Here is a 9,139-nt window from a genome sequence, read left to right as displayed (position 1 = left end):
ACAGTGAAATGCTGAATACAACAGGTAGACCTCACAGTGAAATGCTGAATACAACAGGTAGACCTGTAGACCTCACAGTGAAATGCTGAATACAACAGGTAGACCTGTAGACCTCACAGTGAAATGCTGAATACAACAGGTAGACCTGTAGACCTCACAGTGAAATGCTGAATACAACAGGTAGACCTGTAGACCTTACAGTGAAATGCTGAATACAACAGGTAGACCTCACAGTGAAATGCTGAATACAACAGGTAGACCTCACAGTGAAATGCTGAATACAACAGGTAGACCTTACAGTGAAATGCTGACTACAACAGGTAGACCTTACAGTGAAATGCTGAATACAACAGGTAGACCTCACAGTGAAATGCTGAATACAACAGGTAGACCTCACAGTGAAATGCTGAATACAACAGGTAGACCTGTAGACCTCACAGTGAAATGCTGAATACAACAGGTAGACCTGTAGACCTCACAGTGAAATGCTGAATACAACAGGTAGACCTCACAGTGAAATGCTGAATACAACAGGTAGACCTTACAGTGAAATGCTGAATACAACAGGTAGACCTCACAGTGAAATGCTGAATACAACAGGTAGACCTCACAGTGAAATGCTGAATACAACAGGTAGACCTCACAGTGAAATGCTGAATACAACAGGTAGACCTTACAGTGAAATGCTGAATACAACAGGTAGACCTCACAGTGAAATGCTGAATACAACAGGTAGACCTCACAGTGAAATGCTGAATACAACAGGTAGACCTCACAGTGAAATGCTGAATACAACAGGTAGACCTTACAGTGAAATGCTGAATACAACAGGTAGACCTCACAGTGAAATGCTGAATACAACAGGTAGACCTCACAGTGAAATGCTGAATACAACAGGTAGACCTTACAGTGAAATGCTGAATACAACAGGTAGACCTCACAGTGAAATGCTGAATACAACAGGTAGACCTCACAGTGAAATGCTGAATACAACAGGTAGACCTCACAGTGAAATGCTGAATACAACAGGTAGACCTCACAGTGAAATGCTGAATACAACAGGTAGACCTCACAGTGAAATGCTGAATACAACAGGTAGACCTCACAGTGAAATGCTGAATACAGCAGGTAGACCTCACAGTGAAATGCTGAATACAACAGGTAGACCTGTAGACCTTACAGTGAAATGCTGAATACAACAGGTAGAACTCACAGTGAAATGCTGAATACAACAGGTAGACCTCACAGTGAAATGCTGAATACAACAGGTAGACCTGTAGACCTCACAGTGAAATGCTGAATACAACAGGTAGACCTGTAGACCTCACAGTGAAATGCTGAATACAACAGGTAGACCTCACAGTGAAATGCTGAATACAACAGGTAGACCTCACAGTGAAATGCTGAATACAACAGGTAGACCTCACAGTGAAATGCTGAATACAACAGGTAGACCTGTAGACCTCACAGTGAAATGCTGAATACAACAGGTAGACCTGTAGACCTCACAGTGAAATGCTGAATACAACAGGTAGACCTGTAGACCTCACAGTGAAATGCTGAATACAACAGGTAGACCTGTAGACCTTACAGTGAAATGCTGAATACAACAGGTAGACCTCACAGTGAAATGCTGAATACAACAGGTAGACCTCACAGTGAAATGCTGAATACAACAGGTAGACCTCACAGTGAAATGCTGAATACAACAGGTAGACCTCACAGTGAAATGCTGAATACAACAGGTAGACCTGTAGACCTCACAGTGAAATGCTGAATACAACAGGTAGACCTGTAGACCTCACAGTGAAATGCTGAATACAACAGGTAGACCTCACAGTGAAATGCTGAATACAACAGGTAGACCTTACAGTGAAATGCTGAATACAACAGGTAGACCTCACAGTGAAATGCTGAATACAACAGGTAGACCTCACAGTGAAATGCTGAATACAACAGGTAGACCTCACAGTGAAATGCTGAATACAACAGGTAGACCTTACAGTGAAATGCTGAATACAACAGGTAGACCTCACAGTGAAATGCTGAATACAACAGGTAGACCTCACAGTGAAATGCTGAATACAACAGGTAGACCTCACAGTGAAATGCTGAATACAACAGGTAGACCTTACAGTGAAATGCTGAATACAACAGGTAGACCTCACAGTGAAATGCTGAATACAACAGGTAGACCTCACAGTGAAATGCTGAATACAACAGGTAGACCTTACAGTGAAATGCTGAATACAACAGGTAGACCTCACAGTGAAATGCTGAATACAACAGGTAGACCTCACAGTGAAATGCTGAATACAACAGGTAGACCTCACAGTGAAATGCTGAATACAACAGGTAGACCTCACAGTGAAATGCTGAATACAACAGGTAGACCTCACAGTGAAATGCTGAATACAACAGGTAGACCTCACAGTGAAATGCTGAATACAACAGGTAGACCTCACAGTGAAATGCTGAATACAACAGGTAGACCTGTAGACCTTACAGTGAAATGCTGAATACAACAGGTAGAACTCACAGTGAAATGCTGAATACAACAGGTAGACCTCACAGTGAAATGCTGAATACAACAGGTAGACCTGTAGACCTCACAGTGAAATGCTGAATACAACAGGTAGACCTGTAGACCTCACAGTGAAATGCTGAATACAACAGGTAGACCTGTAGACCTCACAGTGAAATGCTGAATACAACAGGTAGACCTCACAGTGAAATGATGAATACAACAGGTGTAGTAGACCTTACAGTGAAATGCTGAATACAACAGGTAGACCTCACAGTGAAATGCTGAATACAACAGGTAGACCTCACAGTGAAATGATGAATACAACAGGTGTAGTAGACCTTACAGTGAAATGCTGAATACAACAGGTAGACCTCACAGTGAAATGCTGAATACAACAGGTAGACCTCACAGTGAAATGCTGAATACAACAGGTAGACCTGTAGACCTTACAGTGAAATGCTGAATACAACAGGTAGACCTGTAGACCTCACAGTGAAATGCTGAATACAACAGGTAGACCTGTAGACCTCACAGTGAAATGCTGAATACAACAGGTAGACCTCACAGTGAAATGCTGAATACAACAGGTAGACCTGTAGACCTTACAGTGAAATGCTGAATACAACAGGTAGACCTCACAGTGAAATGCTGAATACAACAGGTAGACCTGTAGACCTTACAGTGAAATGCTGAATACAACAGGTAGACCTGTAGACCTTACAGTGAAATGCTGAATACAACAGGTAGACCTCACAGTGAAATGCTGAATACAACAGGTAGACCTGTAGACCTTACAGTGAAATGCTGAATACAACAGGTAGACCTGTAGACCTTACAGTGAAATGCTGAATACAACAGGTAGACCTGTAGACCTTACAGTGAAATGCTGAATACAAAAGGTAGACCTTACAGTGAAATGGTGAATACAACAGGTAGACCTGTAAACCTTACAGTGAAATGCTGAATACAATAGGTAGACCTGTAGACCTTACAGTGAAATGCTGAATACAACAGGTAGACCTGTAGACCTCACAGTGAAATGCTGAATACAACAGGTAGACCTTACAGTGAAATGCTGAATACAACAGGTAGACCTGTAGACCTCACAGTGAAATGCTGAATACAACAGGTAGACCTGTAGACCTCACAGTGAAATGCTGAATACAACAGGTAGACCTTACAGTGAAATGCTGAATACAACAGGTAGACCTGTAGACCTCACAGTGAAATGCTGAATACAACAGGTAGACCTGTAGACCTCACAGTGAAATGCTGACTTACGAGCCCCTAACCAACAGTGTAGTTCCAAAAAAATACAGATAAATAACAAGAGATTAAAGTAACAAGTAATTAAAGAGCAGCAGTAAAATAACAAATACAGGGTATTACGGTACAGAGTCAATGTGGAGGCTATATACAGGGTGTTACGGTACAGAGTCAATGTGGAGGCTATATACAGGGTATTACGGTACAGAGTCAATGTGGAGGCTATACAGGGTATTACGGTACAGAGTCAATGTGGAGGCTATATACAGGGTATTACGGTACAGAGTCAATGTGGAGGCTATATACAGGGGGGTGTCGGTACAGAGTCAATGTGGAGGCTATATACAGGGTATTACGGTACAGAGTCAATATGGAGGCTATATACAGGGTATTACGGTACAGAGTCAATGTGGAGGCTATATACAGGGTATTACGGTACAGAGTCAATGTGGAGACTATATACAGGGTATTACGGTACAGAGTCAATATGGAGGCTATATACAGGGTATTACGGTACAGAGTCAATATGGAGGCTATATACAGGGTATTACGGTACAGAGTCAATGTGGAGGCTATATACAGGGCATTACGGTACAGAGTCAATATGGAGGCTATATACAGGGTATTATGGTACAGAGTCAATATGGAGGCTATATACAGGGTATTACGGTACAGAGTCAATGTGGAGGCTATATACAGGGTATTACGGTACAGAGTCAATATGGAGGCTATATACAGGGTATTACGGTACAGAGTCAATATGGAGGCTATATACAGGGTATTACGGTACAGAGTCAATATGGAGGCTATATACAGGGTATTACGGTACAGAGTCAATATGGAGGCTATATACAGGGTATTACGGTACAGAGTCAATGTGGAGGCTATATACAGGGTATTACGGTACAGAGTCAATATGGAGGCTATATACAGGGTATTACGGTACAGAGTCAATATGGAGGCTATATACAGGGTATTACGGTACAGAGTCAATGTGGAGGCTATATACAGGGTATTACGGTACAGAGTCAATATGGAGGCTATATACAGGGTATTACGGTACAGAGTCAATATGGAGGCTATATACAGGGTATTACGGTACAGAGTCAATGTGGAGGCTATATACAGGGTATTACGGTACAGAGTCAATATGGAGGCTATATACAGGGTATTACGGTACAGAGTCAATATGGAGGCTATATACAGGGTATTACGGTACAGAGTCAATGTGGAGGCTATATACAGGGTATTACGGTACAGAGTCAATGTGGAGGCTATATACAGGGGGGTGTCGGTACAGAGTCAATGTGGAGGCTATATACAGGGTATTACGGTACAGAGTCAATGTGGAGGCTATATACAGGGTATTACGGTACAGAGTCAATGTGGAGGCTATATACAGGGGGGTGTCGGTACAGAGTCAATGTGGAGGCTATATACAGGGGGGTACCGGTACAGTGTCAATGTGGAGACTATATGCAGGGGGTACCGGTACAGAGTCAATGTGGAGGCTATATACAGGGGGTACCGGTACAGAGTCAATGTGGAGGCTATATACAGGGGGTACCGGTACAGAGTCAATGTGGAGGCTATATACAGGAGGGTACCAGTACAGAGTCAATGTGGAGGCTATATACAGAGAAGCCTCTTGGACCTAGACTTGGTACTCCGGTACCACTTGCCGTGCAGTAGAGGAGAGAACAGTCTATGACTGGGGTGGCTGGGGTCTTTGACCATTTTCAGGGCCTTCCTCTGACACTGCCTGGTATAGAGGTCCTCGATGGCAGCAAGCTTGGCCCCAGTGATGTACTGGGCACTTCGCACTACCCTCTGTAGTGCCTTGCGGTCGGAAGCCGAGCAGTTGCCGTACCAGGCAGTGATGCAACTAGTCAGGATGCTCTCGATGGTGCAGCTGTAGAACCTTTTGAGGATCTGAGGACCCATGTCAAATATGTTCAGTCTCCTGAGGGGGAATAGATTTTGTATTTTCCTCTTCATGACTGTCTTGGTGTGTTTGGACCATGATAGTTTGTTGTTGATGTGGACACAAAGGAACGTGAAGCTCTCAACCTGCTCCACTGCAGCCCCGGCGATGAGAAAGAGGGCCTAGCACCTCACGGCGAGGTCACTGACCTCCTCCCTATAGGCTGTCTCACACCGCGGCTGGATTATCAAGAAGTTAAGCTTGATTTTGACATATTGCATGTGTATTTTCAAGAATGTTAAATATCTACAATTCTGTAGTTTGAATTTGGCGACCTTGCACTTTCACTGGATGTTGGTCAGGTGGGGCGGTAGCTTCCCATCTAGCCTAGAGAGGTTAATGATGGTGTTGGAGTCGTGCCTGGCCGTGCAGTCATGATTGAACAGGGAGTACAGAAGGGGACTGAGCACGCACCCCTGAGGGGCCCCCATGTTGAGGATCAGCATGGCGGATGTGTTGTTACCTACCCTTACCACCTGGGGGGCGGCCCATCAGGAAGTCCAGGATCCAGTTGCAGAGGGAGGTGTTTAGTCCCAGGGTCCTTAGCTTAGTGATGAGCTTTGAGGGTACTATGGTGTTGAACGCTGAGCTGTAGTCACAGCATTCTCACATAGGTGTTCCTTTTGTCCAGGTGTGAAAGGGCAGTGTGGAGTGCAATATAGACTGTATCATCTGTGGATCTGTTGGGGCGGTATGCAAATTGGAGTGCGTCTAGGGTTTCTGGGATAATGGTGTTGATGTGAGCTATTACCAGCCTTTCAAAGCACTTCATGGCTACAGACGTGAGTGCTACGGGTCAGTAGTCATTTAGGCAGGTTACCTTAGTGTTCTTGGGCACAGGCACTATGGTGGTCTGCTTGAAACATGTTGGTTTTACAGACTCGGACAGGGAGAGGTTGAAAATGTCAGTGAAGACACTTGCTAGTTGGTCAGCGCATGTTCGCAGTACATGTCCTGGTAATCCGTCTGGCCCCGAAGTCTTGTGAATGTTGACCTGTCTAAAGGTCTTATTCACATCGGCTGCGGAGAGTGTGATCACACAGTCGTCCGGAACAGCTGGTGCTCTCATGCATGTTTTAATGTTATTTGCCTCAAAGTGAGCATAGTAGTAGTTTAGCTCGTCTGATAGGCTTGTGTCACTGGGCAGCTCTCGGCTGTGCTTCCCTTTGTGGTCTGTAATGGTTTGCAAGCCTGCCACATCCGACGAGCATCAGAGCCGCTGTTGTAAGACTCAATCTTAGTCCTGTGTTGGCACTTTGCCTGTTTGATGGTTCGTCTGAGTGCATTTGATACCATTCCACTAATTCCACCCCAGCCATTACCACGAGCCCGTCCTGTGGTGTGTGTGTGAAGGCAAGGTCCTCTCAGTAATGTAAATAATGTGTGTAGTTGGCAGCTTATCCTGTACTTTACAGGGGGGTTATCATTATAAAACACACACACACACACACACACACTGAGCTGTAAGAGCTGGGGTAAAGGTCAGGATGACTATCAGATTCAAGGCACGGTAAATTCAATTTATAAAGGGATTTATTGGCATAGGAAACATATGTTAACTTTGCCAAAGCAAGTGAAGTAGACAATATACTATATAATAAACAAAAGTGAAATTAACAGTAAACATTACACTTTTTGGAAGTTCCAAAAGAATAAAGACATTTCAAATGTCATATTATGTCTTTATACGGTGTTGTAACAACGTGCAAAGTTAAACAACCACCCAAGTATAAAAGGGAAAATTAATCAACATAAATATAGGTGTTATTTACAATGGTGTTTGTTCTTCACTGGTTGCCCTTTTCTTGTAGCAACAGGTCACACATCTTGCTGCTGTGATGCACATGGTGGTATTTCACCCAGTAGATATGGGAAATGATCAAAATTGGATTTGTTTTCTAATTCTTTGTGGATCTCTGTAATCTGAGGGAAATATGTGTCTCTAATATGGTCATACATTTGGCAGGAGGTTAGGAAGTGCAGCTCAGTTTCCACCTCATTTTGTGGGCAGTGTGCACATAGCCTGTCTTCTCTTGAGAGCCAGGTCTGCCTACGGTGGCCTTTCTCAATAGCAAGGCTATGCTCACTGAGTCTGTACATAGTCAAAGTTTTCCTTAAGGTTGGGTCAGTCACAGTGGTCAGGTATTCTGCCACTGTGTACTCTCTGTTTAGGGCCAAATATCATTCTAGTTTGCTCTGTTTTTTTGTTAATTCTTTCCAATGTGTCAAGTAATTATCTTTTTGTTTTCTAATGATTTGGTTGGGTCTAATTGTGTTGCTGTCCTGGTGCTCTGTGGGGACTGTTTGTGTTTGTGAACAGAGCCCCAGGACCAGCTTGCTTAGGGGACTCTTCTCCAGGTTCATCTCTCTGTATGTGATTAATTTCTTATTGAAGGTTTGTTATGGTTGTAGAATTTAACAGCTCTATTCTGGATGTTAATAATTAGTGGGTATCGGCTCAGGTTCTGGGTCTCTATGTTTTGGTTGTATAGGTTTTTGTGTTCTTCATCAAACTGCTTGTCATTGTTGTTGATTTTCTTAGGTTGTCTGCTTGAATTTTTTTTGATTTGATAGGGAAGCTGAGAAGTCAAAAATACTGTTTAGGTTTTCTACTGCAAGTTTACACCTTCACTATTACAGTGGAACTTTTTACCCAGGAAATTGTCTAAAAGGGATTGAATTTATTGTTGCCTAATTGTTTTTGGTAGGTTTCCACACGGCTTTCCTTCCATCTGTAGTATTTCTTAACATTATTCAGTATTGCTCTGTTCAAGTAGACTGTGATGTTGCTGTGATCTGATTGGGGTGTCAGTGGGTTGACTGTGAATGCTCTGAGAGACTCTGGGTAGAGGGCAGTAATATAGAAATGTACAGTGCTACTACCAAGAGATGAGCTGTAGGTTAACCTACCGTAGGAGTCCCCTCGAAGCCTACCATTGACTATGTACATTCCCAGGATGTAACAGAGCTGTAGGTGTACCTACCGTAGGAGTCCCCTCGAAGCCTACCATTGACTATGTACATACCCAGGATGTAACAGAGCTGTAGGTGAACCTACCGTAGGAGTCCCCTCGAAGCCTACCATTGACTATGTACATACCCAGGATGTAACAGAGCTGTAGGTGTTGTGACGTAGCTGCAGGAGTTGGTTATGTTGTCATAGTTGTGTCTAGGGGGGCATATGGGGGAGGGAATGCTGCAACCTCCTGGTAGGTGTTTGTCCCCCTGTGTGCTGAGGGTGTCAGGTTCTTGTCCAGTTCTGGCATTTAGGTCGCCACAGACTAGTACATGTCCCTGGGCCTGGAAATGATTGATTTCCCCCTCCAGGATGGAGAAGCTGTCATCATTAAAGTATGGGGATT

The sequence above is a fragment of the Oncorhynchus kisutch genome, linkage group LG27 (assembly GCF_002021735.2).
Source record: "Oncorhynchus kisutch isolate 150728-3 linkage group LG27, Okis_V2, whole genome shotgun sequence".
NCBI lineage: Eukaryota > Metazoa > Chordata > Actinopteri > Salmoniformes > Salmonidae > Oncorhynchus > Oncorhynchus kisutch.
This window is presented reverse-complemented; position numbering follows the sequence as displayed.